The 20,511-nt window shown below is 40.1% G+C and overlaps 1 protein-coding gene across 7 annotated transcripts in view; it reads left to right on the forward strand.

Annotated features, from left to right (window-relative positions):
* LOC135524296 (metal transporter CNNM2-like) overlaps positions 1–20,511 on the forward strand; it is a 75,388-nt gene that overhangs the window by 14,523 nt on the left and 40,354 nt on the right. The gene's annotated exons all lie outside the window — the stretch shown is intronic.

A 20,511-nucleotide genomic window follows, 5' to 3' on the forward strand; every position in this document is an offset into this window, starting at 1 on the left:
TTAATCGGTCGTTAACCTGTGAAATTTTGGCATGCATTGAAAAAGCCTGATATTCCAAATTCGTCCTACTTGGCAGGCCTGTATTAGAAGCTGTGTTAGAAAATAAGCATAATGCTTTAGCACGTCCGTACAAGCACCTCCGCCGGCTCTTGAGAACAGTGACGTACTCCCGCTGGAGATTCACCAATAGGAAATAATAGACAAAGGTATGTTATGGCATATCTAATCTCCTCACCTGCTTGTCCTGAAGGACTGGATAGATGCAGGCAACATGGCAGAGCCATAGTGTCCCTGTCACAAACCAACTGAACTGAACCCGCGGTTGTCTTATCTTCGAATGCCTTTTGATCCCACCCTCTGTTGCAGTTCCTCATGATGTTTTCGATTCTCAAAACAGTAGTGTTCTGCTTCTGCTCATTCTATTTCTTTTGATGCTGATGCATCAATGGAATTCTTATTATGGGATTGTAAGAGTCCGTTTCATGAATCAGACATTGTTCCTGTGTAGTGAACGGAGGTATTGAAACAGTTTTTTTTATGTCTAGCTTTGCTGTGGAACACTTTAAAGTTGGCTTTTGAAATGAGCTCAGAGAAGTCTGGAATTGTATTCTGGTCGGAGTAAGGCTAACGCTTTGATTTCAGTGAGCTGGCATAATGGCAGTGCTACTAGCGTTCCGTACAACTCGGCCAGAACAAATATCGTTTCACAGATGCAGCTAGTTATTTTGACCAGCAAAGTGTAATGATACTGTCTATGTCTGTCGTCTCTTGAATTATCAATGCCATTTTCTAAATGTCATATTGAAAGAATTATGCTATTAAAATTAAACAGAAACTGAATTAGCCGTTCTAATTCCTTCTAATACGAATAACTCTGTAAAAGGCAAAGTCGTGTGGTAATGTGAGGTCATGATGACAGTGTGTTGGGCACACCACACGTGCATCATGGAATTTGGCTCTTGTGATTCATATCCGTAGATCCAGTAAGCTTGGTTTTGTCTTACCAACATGGATTCCAGTAATGTAGCTTATTATATAGTCTGAGCGCATGTTATTCCCAGAAGTGTGACTTTAGCGGTTTTGAGTCTGGTGATATGTAGGCTAATCAAGGACGTCTACTTCCCACAGAAGGTGGATAGGCCGTTGTACAGAGAAAATAATTATATTACGCAAATCAATCCCTTACAGGCAGGCCCTCTCTCCAGTGCTTTAGGAAAGTATCCAGACCCCTTGACTTTTTCTACATTTTGTTACATTACAGCCCTATTCTAAAATGGATTAAAGAAAAACATTTCCTCAGCAATCTACACACAATACCTCATAATGACAAAGTGAAAATAGGTTTTTAGAAATGTTTGCAAGTGTATTAAAAATAAAAAAACAGATACCTTATTCAAATAAGTTTTCAGACCCTTTGCTATGAGACTCGAAATTGAGCTCAGGTGCATCCTGTTTCAACTGATCACCCTTAAGATGTTTCTACAACTTGATTGGAGTCCACCTGTGGTCAAATCAATTGATTGGACATGATTAAGGTCCCACAGTTGACAGTGCATGTCAGAGCCTAAACCAAGCCATGAGGTCGAAGGAATCATCCGTAGAACTCCGAGACAGGATTGTGGCACAGATCTGGGGAAGGGTACCAAAAAACATCTGCAGCATTGAAGGTCCCCAAGAACACAGTGGCCTCCACCATTCTTAAATGGAAGAAGTTTGGAACCACCAAGACACTTTCTAGAGCTGGCCGCCCGGGCAAACTAAGCAATCAGGAGAGAAGGGCCTTGGCCAGAGAGATGACCAAGAACCCAATGGTCACTCTGACAGAGCTCTAAAGCTCCTCTGTGGAGATGGGAGAACATTCCAGAAGGACAACCATTTCTCCAGCACTCCCCCAATCAGGCCTTTATGGTAGAGTGGACAGAAGGAAGCCACTCCTCAGTAAAAGGCACATGACAGCCCGCTTTGAGTTTGCCAAAAGGCACCTAAAGACTCTCAGACCATGAGAAACAAGATTCTCTGGTCTGATGAAACCAATATTGAACCCTTTGGCCTGAATTCCAAGCGTCACATCTGAAGGAAACCTAGCACCATCCCTACGGTGAAGCATGGTGGTGGCAGCATCATGCTGTGGGGAGGTTTTTCCAGCGGCAGGGACTGGGAGACTAGTCAGGATCAAGGCAAATATGAACCGAGCAAAGTACAGAAAGATCATTGATGGAAACCTGCTGCAGAGCCCTCAGGACCTCAGACTGGGGTGAAGGTTCTATGACCCTAAGCACACAGCCAAGACAACGCAGGAGTGGCTTCGGGACAAGTCTCTGAATGTCCTCGAGTGGCCCATTCAGAGCCCGGACTTGAACCCAATTGAACATCTCTGGAGAGACCTGAAAATAGCTGTGCAGCAATGCTCCCCATCCAACCTGAGAGAGCTTGAGAGGCTCTGGAGAGAAGAATGGGAGAAATTCCCAAATACAGTTGTGCCAAACTTGTAGCGTCATACCCAAGAAGAGTCAAGGCTGTAATCGCTGCCAAAGGTGCTACAACAAAGTACTGAGTAAAGGGTCTAAATAATTATGTAAATGTGATATTTCAGTTTTACATTTTGAATAAAGTAGCAACAACTTCTAAAAACCTGTTTTTGCTTTGTCATTATGGGTTATTGTGTGTAGATTGATGAGGGGAAAAAACTATTTAATACATTTTAGAATATGGCTGTAATGTAACAAAATGTGGGAAAAGTCAAGGGGTCAGAATACTTTCCCGAGGCACTGTATAAATTTCGCTAAAAAAAATCACCATAATCTGGGTGAAAGCGTCAACAGGCTTTATAGACTTAGAGGTTCAAGTAGAGAAGAACATTCCATCAGGAAGGTCCCCACCTTCCCACTAACCAATGGTTTGTCACAATGTACGACTACCTTGACTTGTACTGTGTACACTATTAGAAAAAAAGGTGCTATCTAGAACCTAAAAGGGTTCTTTGGCTGTCCCCATAGGAGAACCCTTTGAAGAACCCTATTGTTTGTAGGTAGAACCCTTTTGGTTGCATGTTGAACCCTTTCTACAGAGGGTACTACATGGAACCCAAAAGGGTTCTCCTATGGGGACAGCCAAAGAACCCCTTTGGAACCCTTTTTCTAAGAATGTACCCAGTGGGTCATTAGTTAAGCAGTACTAGGGTTGTTGTGGTGGGACTCCCTAGTAATGATAATACTGGTGTTTGCAGACTTTTACATACCTATGTCTATCCCAAACCCTTTGCTTTCTGAATCCAATGACATCCCGGACGAGCCCCCATTTGATGTTTACTATTTCTGTAATGCAAACGTGGTTTCTGCACAATGTGTACCACACACACAGTCTGTGTTTGGTCTACTATTGGAGCTTTGTTTTTGCTCATAGACCAATAGCAAGCCCCTCTGTCCTCTGTCCTTACAACCTACGTCATACCTCGGCTATATTGTTTGTGTGGATTGCATTACGGCCCAGTCAATTGTTTTCAGAACCTGTACAGTTTTCTGCTTCAGGATTTACATTTAGGATTCTTGATATTGTGGATCGAGTACCGGATCAAATGGCTTGATCCTGCCCTAAGAGAAATGTGTCTGGGATTTTTTGGGGGGTGGGAAATGTTTTTGTGCCCTAGATTATGCCATCTCCTAATATTTCTCTTGGGAGTAAATATGTGGATGTGTTTGTTTTCCATGTGGTTATGGCTTGAAGATATTATCATTATGGCAGGTTAGATTTTACACCATCATAATCAAAGAAGGCAAAGTCTATGATGATGATGAATATAATGGTTATGATGATGATGAATATAGTGGTTATGATGATGATGAATATAATGGTGATGATGATGATGAATATAGTGGTTATGATGATGATGAAAATAATGGTTATGATGATGAATATAATGGTTATGATGATGATGAATATAGTGGTTATGATGATGATGAATATAATGGTGATGATGATGATGAATATAGTGGTTATGATGATGATGAATATAATGGTGATGATGATGATGAATATAGTGGTTATGATGATGATGAATATAATGGTGATGATGATGATGAATATAGTGGTTATGATGATGATGAAAATAATGGTTATGATGATGAATATAATGGTTATGATGATGATGATGATGAATATAATGGTTATGATGATTATGATGATGAATATAATGGTTATGATGATGATGAATATAGTGGTTATGATGATGATGAATATAGTGGTTATGATGATGATGAAAATAATGGTTATGATGATGAATATAATGGTTATGATGATGATGATGATGAATATAATGGTTATGATGATTATGATGATGAATATAATGGTTATGATGATGATGATGATGAATATAATGGTGATGATGATGATGAATATAATGGTTATGATGATGATGAATATAGTGGTTATGATGATGATGAATATAATGGTTATGATGATGATGAATATAGTGGTTATGATGATGATGAATATAGTGGTTATGATGATGATGAGTATAGTGGTTATGATGATGATGATGATGATGATGATGAATATAGTGGTTATGATGATGATGAATATAATGGTGATGATGATGATGAATATAGTGGTTATGATGATGATGAAAATAATGGTTATGATGATGAATATAATGGTTATGATGATGATGATGATGAATATAGTGGTTATGATGATTATGAATATAATGGTGATGATGATGATGAATATAATGGTTATGATGATGATGAATATAGTGGTTATGATGATGATGAATATAATGGTTATGATGATGATGAATATAATGGTGATGATGATGATGAATATAATGGTTATGATGATGATGATGAATATAGTGGTTATGATGATGATGAATATAATGGTTATGATGATGATGAATATAGTGGTTATGATGATGATGATGATGATGATGATGATGAATATAGTGGTTATGATGATGATGAATATAATGGTGATGATGATGATGAATATAGTGGTTATGATGATGATGATGATGAATATAATGGTTATGATGATGATGATGATGAATATAATGGTTATGATGATGATGATGAATATAATGGTTATGATGATGATGATGAATATAATGGTTATGATGATGATGATGAATATAGTGGTTATGATGATGATGAATATAATGGTGATGATGATGATGAATATAGTGGTTATGATGATGATGAATATAGTGGTTATGATGATGATGACTATAGTGGTTATGATGATGATGAATATAATGGTTATGATGATGATGAATATAGTGGTGATGATGATGATGAATATAGTGGTGATGATGATGATGAATATAGTGGTTATGATGATGATGATGAATATAGTGGTTATGATGATGATGGATATAATGGTGATGATGATGATGAATATAATGGTGATGATGATGATGAATATAATGGTTATGATGATGATGAATATAATGGTGATGATGATGATGAATATAGTGGTTATGATGATGATGAATATAGTGGTTATGATGATGATGATGATGATGAATATAGTGGTTATGATGATGATGATGATGATGAATATAGTGGTTATGATGATGATGATGATGATGATGATGATGAATATAGTGGTTATGATGATGATGATGATGAATATAGTGGTTATGATGATGATGATGATGATGATGAATATGAGGAATATAATGGTTATGATGATGATGATGAATATAGTGGTTATGATGATGATGATGATGATGATGATGATGAATATAGTGGTTATGATGATGATGAATATAGTGGTTATGATGATGATGAATATAGTGGTTATGATGATGATGATGAATATAATGGTTATGATGATGATGATGAATATAATGGTTATGATGATGATGAATATAATGGTTATGATGATGATGAATATAATGGTTATGATGATGATGAATATAGCGGTTATGATGATGATGATGATGATGATGATGATGAATATAGTTGTTATGATGATGATGATGATGATGATGATGAATATAGCGGTTATGATGATGATGATGATGATGATGATGATGAATATAGTGGTTATGATGATGATGATGATGATGATGATGAATATAGTGGTTATGATGATGATGATGAATATAGTGGTTATGATGATGATGAATATAATGGTTATGATGATGATGATGAATATAGTGGTTATGATGATGATGAATATAATGGTGATGATGATGATGAATATAGTGGTTATGATGATGATGAATATAGTGGTGATGATGATGATGATGAATATAGTGGTGATGATGATGATGAATATAGTGGTTATGATGATGATGATGAATATAGTGGTTATGATGATGATGAATATAATGGTGATGATGATGATGAATATAGTGGTTATGATGATGATGAATATAATGGTTATGATGATGATGAATATAGTGGTTAAGATGATGATGAATATAGTGGTTATGATGATGATGATGATGATGATGATGATGATGAATATAGTGGTTATGATGATGATGATGATGATGATGATGAATATAGTGGTTATGATGATGATGATGATGAATATAGTGGTTATGATGATGATGAATATAGTGGTTATGATGATGATGATGAATATAGTGGTTATGATGATGATGATGATGATGATGATGAATATAGTGGTTATGATGATGATGATGATGATGATGATGAATATAGTGGTAATGATGATGATGATGATGAATATAGTGGTTATGATGATGATGAATATAGTGGTTATGATGATGATGATGATGATAATGGTTATGATGATGATGAATATAGTGGTTATGATGATGATGAATATAATGGTTATGATGATGATGATGATGATGATGAATATAGTGGTTATGATGATGATGAATATAATGGTTATGATGATGATGAATATAATGGTTATGATGAATGAATATAATGGTTATGATGATGATGAATATAGTGGTTATGATGATGATGAATATAATGGTGATGATGATGATGAATATAGTGGTTATGATGATGATGAATATAGTGGTTATGATGATGAATATAGTGGTTATGATGATGATGAATATAGTGGTGATGATGATGATGAATATAGTGGTTATGATGATGATGAATATAGTGGTTATGATGATGATGATGAATATAGTGGTTATGATGATGATGATGATGATGATGATGATGAATATAGTGGTTATGATGATGATGAATATAATGGTTATGATGATGATGAATATAATGGTTATGATGATGATGAATATAGTGGTTATGTTGATGATGAATATAGTGGTTATGATGATGATGATGAATATAGTGGTTATGATGATGATGATGATGATGATGATGATGATGATGATGAATATAGTGGTTATGATGATGATGATGATGATGATGATGAATATAGTGGTTATGATGATGATGATGATGATGATGATGAATATAGTGGTTATGATGATGATGATGATGAATATAGTGGTTATGATGATGATGAATATAATGGTTATGATGATGATGATGAATATAGTGGTTATGATGATGATGAATATAATGGTGATGATGATGATGAATATAGTGGTTATGATGATGATGAATATAGTGGTGATGATGATGATGAATATAGTGGTTATGATGATGATGATGAATATAGTGGTTATGATGATGATGATGAATATAGTGGTTATGATGATGATGAATATAATGGTGATGATGATGATGATGAATATAGTGGTTATGATGATGATGAATATAATGGTTATGATGATGATGAATATAGTGGTTATGATGATGATGAATATAGTGGTTATGATGATGATGAATATAGTGGTTATGATGATGATGAATATAGTGGTTATGATGATGATGATGATGATGATGAATATAGTGGTTATGATGATGATGATGATGATGATGATGATGAATATAGTGGTTATGATGATGATGATGATGATGATGATGAATATAGTGGTTATGATGATGATGATGATGAATATAGTGGTTATGATGATGATGAATATAGTGGTTATGATGATGATGATGAATATAGTGGTTATGATGATGATGAATATAATGGTTATGATGATGATGATGATGATGATGATGAATATAGTGGTTATGATGATGATGATGATGAATATAGTGGTTATGATGATGATGATGATGAATATAGTGGTTATGATGATGATGATGATGATGATGAATATAGTGGTTATGATGATGATGATGATGAATATAGTGGTTATGATGATGATGATGATGAATATAGTGGTTATGATGATGATGATGATGAATATAGTGGTTATGATGATGATGATGATGAATATAGTGGTTATGATGATGATGATGATGATGATGATGATGATGATGAATATAGTGGTTATGATGATGATGAATATAATGGTTATGATGATGATGATGATGATGATGATGAATATAGTGGTTATGATGATGATGATGATGATGATGATGATGATGAATATAGTGGTTATGATGATGATGATGATGATGATGATGATGATGATGATGAATATAGTGGTTATGATGATGATGATGATGATGATGATGATGATGATGATGAATATGAGGAATATAATGGTTATGATGATGATGATGAATATAGTGGTTATGATGATGATGATGATGAATATAGTGGTTATGATGATGATGAATATAGTGGTTATGATGATGATGAATATAGTGGTTATGATGATGATGATGATGATGATGATGATGATGAATATAGTGGTTATGATGATGATGATGATGATGATGATGATGATGATGATGAATATGAGGAATATAATGGTTATGATGATGATGATGAATATAGTGGTTATGATGATGATGATGATGAATATAGTGGTTATGATGATGATGAATATAGTGGTTATGATGATGATGAATATAGTGGTTATGATGATGATGATGATGATGATGAATATAGTGGTTATGATGATGATGATGAATATAATGATGATGATGATGATGAATATACTGGTTATGATGATGATGAATATAATGGTTATGATGATGATGATGAATATAATGATGATGATGATGATGATGATGATGATGATGATGATGATGATGATGAATATAATGGTTATGATGATGATGATGAATATAATGGTTATGATGATGATGAATATAATGGTTATGTTGATGATGAATATAGTGGTTATGATGATGATGAATATAGTGGTAATGATGATGATGATGATGATGAATATAGTGGTTATGATGATGATGAATATAGTGGTTATGATGATGATGATGAATATAGTGGTTATGATGATGATGATGATGATGAATATAGTGGTTATGATGATGATGATGAATATAGTGGTTATGATGATGATGAATATAATGGTTATGATGATGATGAATATAGTGGTTATGATGATGATGAATATAATGGTTATGATGATGATGAATATAGTGGTTATGATGATGATGATGGTGATGATGATGATGATGAATATAGTGGTTATGATGATGATGATGAATATAGTGGTTATGATGATGATGAATATAATGGTGATGATGAGGATGAATATAGTGGTTATGATGATGATGAGTATAGTGGTTATGATGATGATGATGATGATGATGATGATGAATATAGTGGTTATGATGATGATGACTATAGTGGTTATGATGATGATGAATATAGTGTTTATGGTGATGATGAATATAGTGGTTATGATGATGATGAGTATAGTGGTTATGATGATGATGAATATAGTGGTTATGGTGATGATGATGGTGGTGATTATTATCATGTACTATCACCTTTATGGAATTGTAATACATTGAATAACATTTGATTCTGATCTCAGTTGGTTTTGTGATGTTCACAGGAATCACCTTGATTTGCGGACCTTGTCTTCTTTAATGCAATCAAATAAGAATATACTTCACACAAACACTTCCGTTATTCTAACTAAAGTAGATGAAAGTCCAAACATTGCATTTGTCCTCATCCTAGAAAGACTATCAATTTTCTCTGAATTTGAGAGCCAGTACTTTTTTGACTTCCTTCACTTTCCAGTTGAGCAGCCAGCCACAGAACAGTCATATTCGGTCAACCAGTCACAGAACAGTCATATTCAGTCAGCCAGCCACAGAACAGTCATATTCAGTCAGCCAGCCACAGAACAGTCATATTCAGTCAGCCAGCCACAGAACAATCATATTCACTCAGCCAGCCACAGAACAGTCATATTCAGTCAGCCAGCCACAGAACAGTCATATTCAGTCAGCCAGCCACAGAACAGTCATATTCAGTCAGCCAGTTCTCCAGAGAGTAGCAGTAGCCACAGACCTGCCCTTCACCTCAGCCTGTGTGAAACATACTCACAGTCTTTACCAGAGCCACTTGCCTTGCCTTGGGATTCTGCAACCCCTTCTCTCTCTCCCCTCCACCTCCCTCCACTCCCTCCATATTGTCCTCCTGCCCGTTCCCCTCAATGTTATAAATTACAAACGACACAAACCGCGGCCTAATGCCCTGCCGTGGACGCCTTCCAAGCTGCAACTTTTTGGAAGGAACCAAAGGCCCTGGTTCATTGATAACACCAGGCACACACTCTCCCTCCCTCTCTGTCTCTCCCTTTCTCTCTCTCTCTCTCTCTCTCTCTTTCTCTCTCTCTCTCTCTCTCTCTCTCTCTCTCTCTCTCTCTCTCTCTCTCTCTCCCTCCCTCTCTGTCTCTCCCTTTCTCTCTCTCTCTCTCTCTCTCTCTCTCTCTCTCTCTCTCTCTCTCTCTCTCTCTCTCTCTCTCTCCCTCCCTCTCTGTCTCTCCCTTTCTCTCTCTCTCTCTCTCTCTCTCTCTCTCTCTCTCTCTCTCTCTCTCTCTCTCTCTCCCTCTCCTCCATTTAGAGGAAAGGAGGAAAAACACCCTGAACAGAGGAAGGGTGCTAGGGAGGGCCAAAAGACACTGCTTTAGAAATCAGCTGAGAGCTGAGAGGGCCTTTCTCACTATTTTAGCAGTGAAGCAGCACTATCCTTCCACACCATCTTTGTGAAAGACTAATAGTATCCAAAAGTATCAAGACTAAATAAAGGGTTGAAGGAATGTATGCTACGTCTTTTATTCCAGTCTAGACATTGTATTTTCCCAAGTTTGTGACTCGCACATGGGACTATTTTCTGAAGAGAAGGCACACAAAAAGCACAGAACATGCGAGATGTTCCTGGTTGGTTCAAGGTTATTATTTTGACCCCAACAGCCACATTCCCAGCACAGATTAGCGCGCAGCCATGACTGAAAGCTTTTTTATTGGTGCTTAGCTCCTTCTGGCTTTAAGGATTTCTGACACGGCTAATTGTTTTTATTGAGGTATTAATTATTATTACAGAGTTATAAAGCTGAAAACAGGCCGAGCCAAGAATGTGCATGTTTTCAGGTGTTAGATTGTTGTATTGCTTCTGTCTGTATCAGCCCATTCAGAATAATGAACCCCACTCTGTGTGCTTACTATACCCCCCAAATTGCAATGGTTGAAAAGGTGTGTCTAAGGCATTTACTCCAGCTTTATCATCGTGTTTTCTACAACTCACTCAGAGAAGCCTGGCCACTATTTACTCCAGTCAATTAGTAAGGTGTTAGTGTTGTCCACAAGTCACTGAAACCAAAGTATCGTCAAAGGAATCCATTTGTAGTGAGTTGGTGTTGAAAGGAAGAACTAATGAAAGAGAGAGAGTTGTTATTGCGGGTGTTGGGAAATGCTTGCGTTGCCGCTCACTGAGTACACAGCACCACCTGACTATCTATCTGTCCCTTTATTCATTGTCATTCATCTCTCATCACAAGAGATCTCTTCATTCATTGTCATTCATCTCTTTCCCATTGATGCTTCTCTTGCTCCCATGACTGAAAGACCTTGGAATCTCAACACTCATCACAGGGTGTTTTAAACAACAAACGCAGCCAGCTGAGAATACTCCTTGTCTGGCCTCTATATGAATGAACACCAATGCCAGTTCAGTGTGTTTGCTTAGAGTGTAACGCCACCTACTACTGCTGCCACAGATGTAGGATCTTAATTTGATCACCCTGTTGTAGGGTTAAAAAGACTTCTGAAGTTTGTAATTTCCACTTTGACATTTCAGACTTGATTTTCTCTTAGAAAAAATCTACCAACCCCTAAACACATGTTCATTAATTATAATTCACATAATAATTCACATTTCCTTTTGCTGCGTTGTTTTCCTGCTGTAGTACACTGGCTCAAATTAAGATCCTACATCTGTACTGCCCCATTCAAACAAACAGATCGAGGTCTGGGTCCCAATAATCTCTCATTTCTCCCAAAGTGTGTACATTTTCCCTTCCCTTCATGGATTCATGGAAGGAAAATGCCTGGTATAATAAATATGGTGGATACTCCTTCTAGCACACACATCTGTGGGGAGTAGTGAACAATTGCACTATCCAGAAGAAAGGGGTGGTTTTTGGGATACAGGGGGATGTGTACCTCCTCGCTCCCTAAGACCCCTTAATGACCGGCAAGGGACTACGACTGTGAGAAATCTTGACCATAGTTATAGATTTACTCGAGCGGGCACCCCAATTCAAGTCAATGACTGTCGTCTAAGGGGCTTTGCCCGTTCTAATAATTCTATTTCTATGGAATTAGGCTCCCAGATGAATCCATATCATTCTAAATGCCAGAATGTTGTTGGGACAACAACACTAAACTGGGCTTTCAGTTGAGAGTGTGGGCTTTAGGTTGAGAGTGTGGGTTTTAGGTTGAGAGTGTGGGCTTTAGGTTGAGAGTGTGGGCTTTAGGTTGAGAGTGTGGGCTTTAGGTTGAGAGTGTGGGCTTTAGGTTGAGAGTGTGGGCTTTAGGTTGAGAGTGTGGGCTTTAGGTTGAGAATGTGGGCTTTAGGTTGAGAATGTGGGCTTTAGGTTGAGAATGTGGGCTTTAGGTTGAGAGTTTGGGCTTTAGGTTGAGAGTGTGGGCTTTAGGTTGAGAGTGTGGACTTTAGGTTGAGAGTGTGGGCTTTAGGTTGAGAGTGTGGGCTTTAGGTTGAGAGTGTGGGCTTTAGGTTGAGAGTGTGAGCTTTAGATTGAGAGTGTGGGCTTTAGGTTGAGAGTGTGGGCTTTAGGTTGAGAGTGCGGGCTTTAGATTCAGAGTGCGGGCTTTAGGTTGAGAGTGCGGGCTTTAGGTTGAGAGTGCGGGCTTTAGGTTGAGAGTGCGGGCTTTAGGTTGAGAGTGCGGGCTTTAGGTTGAGAGTGCGGGCTTTAGGTTGAGAGTGCGGGCTTTAGGTTGAGAGTGCGGGCTTTAGGTTGAGAGTGCGGGCTTTAGGTTGAGAGTGCGGGGTTTTGGTTGAGAGTGCGGGGTTTTGGTTGAGAGTGCGGGGTTTTGGTTGAGAGTGCGGGGTTTTGGTTGAGAGTGCGGGGTTTTGGTTGAGAGTGCGGGGTTTTGGTTGAGAGTGTGGGCTTTAGGTTGAGAGTGTGGGCTTTAGGTTGAGAATGTGGGCTTTAGGTTGAGAGTTTGGGCTTTAGGTTGAGAGTGTGGGCTTTAGGTTGAGAGTGTGGACTTTAGGTTGAGAGTGTGGGCTTTAGGTTGAGAGTGTGGGCTTTAGGTTGAGAGTGTGGGCTTTAGGTTGAGAGTGTGAGCTTTAGATTGAGAGTGTGGGCTTTAGGTTGAGAGTGTGGGCTTTAGGTTGAGAGTGCGGGCTTTAGATTCAGAGTGCGGGCTTTAGGTTGAGAGTGCGGGCTTTAGGTTGAGAGTGCGGGCTTTAGGTTGAGAGTGCGGGCTTTAGGTTGAGAGTGCGGGCTTTAGGTTGAGAGTGCGGGCTTTAGGTTGAGAGTGCGGGCTTTAGGTTGAGAGTGCGGGCTTTAGGTTGAGAGTGCGGGCTTTAGGTTGAGAGTGCGGGCTTTAGGTTGAGAGTGCGGGCTTTAGGTTGAGAGTGCGGGCTTTAGGTTGAGAGTGTGGGCTTTAGGTTGAGAATGTGGGCTTTAGGTTGAGAATGTGGGCTTTAGGTTGAGAATGTGGGCTTTAGGTTGAGAGTTTGGGCTTTAGGTTGAGAGTGTGGGCTTTAGGTTGAGAGTGTGGACTTTAGGTTGAGAGTGTGGGCTTTAGGTTGAGAGTGTGGGCTTTAGGTTGAGAGTGTGGGCTTTAGGTTGAGAGTGTGAGCTTTAGATTGAGAGTGTGGGCTTTAGGTTGAGAGTGTGGGCTTTAGGTTGAGAGTGCGGGCTTTAGATTCAGAGTGCGGGCTTTAGGTTGAGAGTGCGGGCTTTAGGTTGAGAGTGCGGGCTTTAGGTTGAGAGTGCGGGCTTTAGGTTGAGAGTGCGGGCTTTAGGTTGAGAGTGCGGGCTTTAGGTTGAGAGTGCGGGCTTTAGGTTGAGAGTGCGGGCTTTAGGTTGAGAGTGCGGGCTTTAGGTTGAGAGTGCGGGCTTTAGGTTGAGAGTGCGGGGTTTTGGTTGAGAGTGCGGGGTTTTGGTTGAGAGTGCGGGGTTTTGGTTGAGAGTGCGGGGTTTTGGTTGAGAGTGCGGGGTTTTGGTTGAGAGTGCGGGGTTTTGGTTGAGAGTGTGGGCTTTAGGTTGAGAGTGTGGGCTTTAGGTTGAGAATGTGGGCTTTAGGTTGAGAGTTTGGGCTTTAGGTTGAGAGTGTGGGCTTTAGGTTGAGAGTGTGGACTTTAGGTTGAGAGTGTGGGCTTTAGGTTGAGAGTGTGGGCTTTAGGTTGAGAGTGTGGGCTTTAGGTTGAGAGTGTGAGCTTTAGATTGAGAGTGTGGGCTTTAGGTTGAGAGTGTGGGCTTTAGGTTGAGAGTGCGGGCTTTAGATTCAGAGTGCGGGCTTTAGGTTGAGAGTGCGGGCTTTAGGTTGAGAGTGCGGGCTTTAGGTTGAGAGTGCGGGCTTTAGGTTGAGAGTGCGGGCTTTAGGTTGAGAGTGCGGGCTTTAGGTTGAGAGTGCGGGCTTTAGGTTGAGAGTGCGGGCTTTAGGTTGAGAGTGCGGGCTTTAGGTTGAGAGTGCGGGCTTTAGGTTGAGAGTGCGGGCTTTAGGTTGAGAGTGCGGGCTTTAGGTTGAGAGTGCGGACTTTAGGTTGAGAGTGTGGGCTTTAGGTTGAGAGTGTGGGCTTTAGGTTGAGAGTGTGGGCTTTAGGTTGAGAGTGTGGGCTTTAGGTTGAGAGTGTGAGCTTTAGATTGAGAGTGTGGGCTTTAGGTTGAGAGTGCGGGCTTTAGGTTGAGAGTGCGGGCTTTAGATTCAGAGTGCGGGCTTTAGGTTGAGAGTGCGGGCTTTAGGTTGAGAGTGCGGGCTTTAGGTTGAGAGTGCGGGCTTTAGGTTGAGAGTGCGGGCTTTAGGTTGAGAGTGCGGGCTTTAGGTTGAGAGTGCGGGCTTTAGGTTGAGAGTGCGGGCTTTAGGTTGAGAGTGCGGGCTTTAGGTTGAGAGTGCGGGCTTTAGGTTGAGAGTTCGGGGTTTTGGTTGAGAGTGCGGGGTTTTGGTTGAGAGTGCGGGGTTTTGGTTGAGAGTGCGGGGTTTTGGTTGAGAGTGTGGGCTTTAGGTTGAGAATGTGGGCTTTAGGTTGAGAATGTGGGCTTTAGGTTGAGAGTGTGGGCTTTAGGTTGAGAGTGTGGGCTTTAGGTTACACACTGTTTGTGGGGATATTCTGGGAAAATTATTGATTTTCTGGTTGATTTTCTACATTTGGAAACGGATGTCTTGTACATGCGTTTGACATTGGCTTGAGTATGATGATGGCCATTGACAATACCAAAACAGACACAGTGTTGGAACGGTTATTTACATTTACATTTACATTTAAGTCATTTAGCAGACGCTCTTATCCAGAGCGACTTACAAATTGGTGAATTCACCTTCTGACATCCAGTGGAACAGCCACTTTACAGTAGTGCATCTAAATCATTTAAGGGGGGGTGAGAAGGATTACTTATCCTATCCTAGGTATTCCTTGAAGAGGTGGGGTTTCAGGTGTCTCCGGAAGGTGGTGATTGACTCCGCTGTCCTGGCGTCGTGAGGGAGTTTGTTCCACCATTGGGGGCCAGAGCAGCGAACAGTTTTGACTGGGCTGAGCGGGAACTGTACTTCCTCAGTGGTAGGGAGGCGAGCAGGCCAGAGGTGGATGAACGCAGTGCCCTTGTTTGGGTGTAGGGCCTGATCAGAGCCTGGAGGTACTGCGGTGCCGTTCCCCTCACAGCTCCGTAGGCAAGCACAATGGTCTTGTAGCGGATGCGAGCTTCAACTGGAAGCCAGTGGAGAGAGCGGAGGAGCGGGGTGACGTGAGAGAACTTGGGAAGGTTGAACATCAGACGGGCTGCGTCATTCTGGATGAGTTGTAGGGGTTTAATGGCACAGGCAGGGAGCCCAGCCAACAGCGAGTTGCAGTAATCCAGACGGGAGATGACAAGTGCCTGGATTAGGACCTGCGCCGCTTCCTGTGCGAGGCAGGGTCGTACTCTGCGGATGTTGTAGAGCATGAACCTACAGGAACGGGCCACCGCCATGATGTTGGTTGAGAACGACAGGGTGTTGTCCAGGATCACGCCAAGGTTCTTAGCGCTCTGGGAGGAGGACACAATGGAGTTGTCAACCGTGATGGCGAGATCATGGAACGGGCAGTCCTTCCCCGGGAGGAAGAGCAGCTCCGTCTTGCCGAGGTTCAGCTTGAGGTGGTGATCCGTCATCCACACTGATATGTCTGCCAGACATGCAGAGATGCGATTCGCCACCTGGTCATCAGAAGGGGGAAAGGAGAAGATTAATTGTGTGTCGTCTGCATAGCAATGATAGGAGAGACCATGTGAGGTTATGACAGAGCCAAGTGACTTGGTGTATAGCGAGAATAGGAGAGGGCCTAGAACAGAGCCCTGGGGGACACCAGTGGTGAGAGCGCGTGGCGAGGAGACAGATTCTCGCCACGCCACCTGGTAGGAGCGACCTGTCAGGTAGGACGCAATCCAAGCGTGGGCCGCACCGGAGATGCCCAACTCAGAGAGGGTGGAGAGGAGGATCTGATCTATTTGATGTGTGTGTGTGTGTGTGTGTGTGTGTGTGTGTGTGTTTTGCGGTGTTGCCCCCTTCAGATTCTGTTATCAGTGAAGTGTTTGAGTCATTAGGGAAGCAGTAGCCGATTTCCCAGTCCTGATGAGGTCAGCCAATCCTTTAACTTAAAGGTTTAGGCTTATTTTCTCAAATGAACTAGGAGTGGGTAGGAGACATGGGAAAAGAGAATCTGGTGGTTTTGTGATATAGGGTCAATTTGAGTTTGTTGTTGAATGTATACCGATGAGTATCCCTACTGATAATGGCTGTGCTCCAATGTCCCCCTTACTGCGTAGAAGGAAGTACTGTGTTGGGTATGCATTCTAAGTGGTAAAAGGGTATTGGAATGTAGCCATGCAATCTGGAGGCTGACAGTTGCCTGTCTTTACAGTGTCTTTATGTTTGCCAAAATAAAGTTATTCCTTATCTAAATGATCCATCCATATAGCTGAAAGTACTGTAAATACCCATACAATAGTTTTTTCACATATATTTCTTCTGCTGTGTTGACATTATGTAGTATGACAGAGGAATGTATTTTTTTAAACCTTTATTTAACTAGGCAAGTCAGTTAAGAACAAATTCTTATTTTCAATGACAGCCTACCGGGGAACAGTGGGTTAACTGCCTGTTCAGGGGCAGAATGACAGATTTGTACCTTGTCAGCTCGGGGGGGGGTTGAACTTGCAACCTTCCGGTTACTAGTTCAACACTCTAACCACTAGGCTTCCCTGCAGCCCCTGCCGCATGATTGTATCTTACCAGTATTATCTGGTAAGCTATTCGCTATATTAAATGAAAAGTATACCCATACCCAATACTCATACATTTCTCATGACATTTCTGTCAACAAGGCTTTTTAAGGTCCAATGCAGCCATTTCTTTTTATCTCAACATCAAATCTTTTCTGTGAAAGAATGAATGACTTTACTGTGATTGTTTTCAATTCAAATGGTCAAAAATACACAAAAATAGTTTCTTAGCAAATGGAAATTTCTCGCTGTTGTTGGCAGAGAGGTTTGGAGCTCTCTTTCCCATTGGTCTACTAACTAATTTACCGCCTGATGATGTCACCATGCAGGTCAAAACTCTGAAGTTGAAGTTTCAGGTGGTATTTTTAAACAGCTCTGATGCTAAATTATCATCATTTTTTAAGTTTCACAGTATTATTCCAACCTCATAGTGTGGAAATATATAAAAAAAACACACGAAAATCATGTTTTTGACTGTACTTGGCCTTTAAATCCAATAATGAGATTCATTATCATGACGTCGATATAGAAATGCCTCATATGCCAATCCTAATATTTACATTCCTCCTGTCAGTGGGAACTTCAAGGTGAAACGCACACAAAAGAGGCTGATAAGCCCCACAACAACCAGTAGGTTTCTGATAACACAAAGTACCTCAGTACCTCTACTGACCTATAATATCTTATTATGAGACGCACAAAGTTGGAGCCTAAATATTTGCCTAGTGAGATACTAAAAATATGCTAAAAATAGTCCATTTATAGCTACTACTCCAGAGTTCAACTGTCTTCTTAGCTGTCCATGTCAATGGAAAAATGGGTCAAAACTCAAGATGGCTTTAGCATGGAAACTCTTGCCTTTTTTTCTAGGCTGGATTTCAAATAACGACGTTTGTTATCCAATGGGTTCCCATCGCCACAGAGATTACACTATATTTGTCAAAGCTGAAATATTTGATGAGAGAGCGAGAGGTCTGACCAATGTCCAGGACAGATAGACATGCCCTGCAGCTTTACGGGATGTATTTATAGGGTAGAAATTACGCTATGGAAAAATATGACAAACTGCACCTTCCATAAATAAACCTGGGAATGGTGGAAAAGAGCACACAGTCAGTCTCAGAAGGCCCATGGAGAGGTTCTCACAAGCCTGGGAGGCACGACAGTGATGGCTGGGGGTTGTGGCGGTGGCTCCATGGCTTGGTCACTGGGCAGCCATCTTGGTGACCCCTGGAAGCTACTGTGGAGCGAGGGTCATGGGCCGAATTGTGTTCGGGTCAGTGCTCAGTATGTTGACGGTTCATGTTACCTGTGAATGTTTGGACAGTTTGCAGGGGGGGGGGGGGGATTGTTACATCACAGAGTTTGAATTTGGCTGTTTGAGAAGGTTTGAATCCTAAGCAACCTGCTTACACATAGTTTGAAGTACAGTAGACCAACATAGCTACTGTAGAAGGGCATGTGTGGAGTAGGCATAGTGGTGCTCATGTGATTTTAATTTTTCACAATCCCTACTCCTTATTTGAAACTTTGTTTTTGTGTTTAATTGTCATCCAGCAACTAGACTAAAATAGAATGTTTACAGTTAGGTAAAATACATAGTTTGTCCTGCTTTTCCGTTCATGTGTAGATGTATACAGTGTGTGTAGAGTTGTACAGTGTGTGTAGATGTGTACAGTGTGTGTAGATGTGTACAGTGTGTGTAGATGTGTACAATGTGTGTGGATGTGTACAGTGTGTGTAGATGTGTACAGTATGTATAGATGTGTACAGTATGTGTAGATGTGTACAGTATGTGTAGATGTGTACAGTGTGTGTAGATGTGTACAGTATGTGTAGAGGTGTACAGTATGTGTAGAGGTATAACCTGTGTGTAGATGTGTACAGTGTGTGTAGATGTGTACAGTGTGTGTAGAGGTGTACAGTGTGTGTAGAGGTATAACGTGTGTGTAGAGTTGTTCAGTGTGTGTAGAGGTGTTCAGTGTGTGTAGAGGTTTTCAGTGTGTGTAGAGGTGTACAGTATGTGTAGATGTGTACAGTGTGCACCGTATGTGTATATGTGTACAGTGTGTATAGATGTGTACAGTATGTGTAGATGTGTACAGTGTGTGTAGGTGTGTACAGTATGTGTAAATGTGTACAGTGTGTATATATGTGTACAGTATGTGTAGATGTGTACAGTGTGTGTACATTATGTGTAGATGTGGACAGTGTGTACAGTATGCGTAGATGTGTACAGTGTGTACAGTGTATATAGATGTGTACAGTATGTGTACATTATGTGTAGATGTGTACAGTGTAGAGGTCGACCGATTATGATTTTTCAACGCCGATGCCAATTATTGGAGGACCAAAAAAGCCGATACCGATTAATCGGACAATTTTTTTTGTATTTTTTATTTGTAATAATGACAACTACAACAATACTGAATTAACACTTATTTTAACTTAATATAAAACATCAATAAAATCAATTTAGCCTCAAATAAATAATGAAACATGTTCAATTTGGTTTAAATAATGCAAAAACAAAGTGTTGGAGAAGAAAGTAATGTGTGCCATGTAAAAATGTGTGCCATGTAAAAAATGTGCCATGTAAAAATGTGCCATGTAAAAATGTGCCATGTAAAAAAGCTAATGTTTAAGTTCCTTGCTCAGAACATAAGAACATATGAAAGTTGGTGGTTCCTTTTAACATGAGACTTCAATATTCCAAGGTAAGAGGTTGTAGTTAATATAGTATTTATAGGACTATTTCTCTCTATACCATTTGTATTTCA

Source organism: Oncorhynchus masou, chromosome 4 (assembly GCF_036934945.1).
Source record: "Oncorhynchus masou masou isolate Uvic2021 chromosome 4, UVic_Omas_1.1, whole genome shotgun sequence".
NCBI lineage: Eukaryota > Metazoa > Chordata > Actinopteri > Salmoniformes > Salmonidae > Oncorhynchus > Oncorhynchus masou.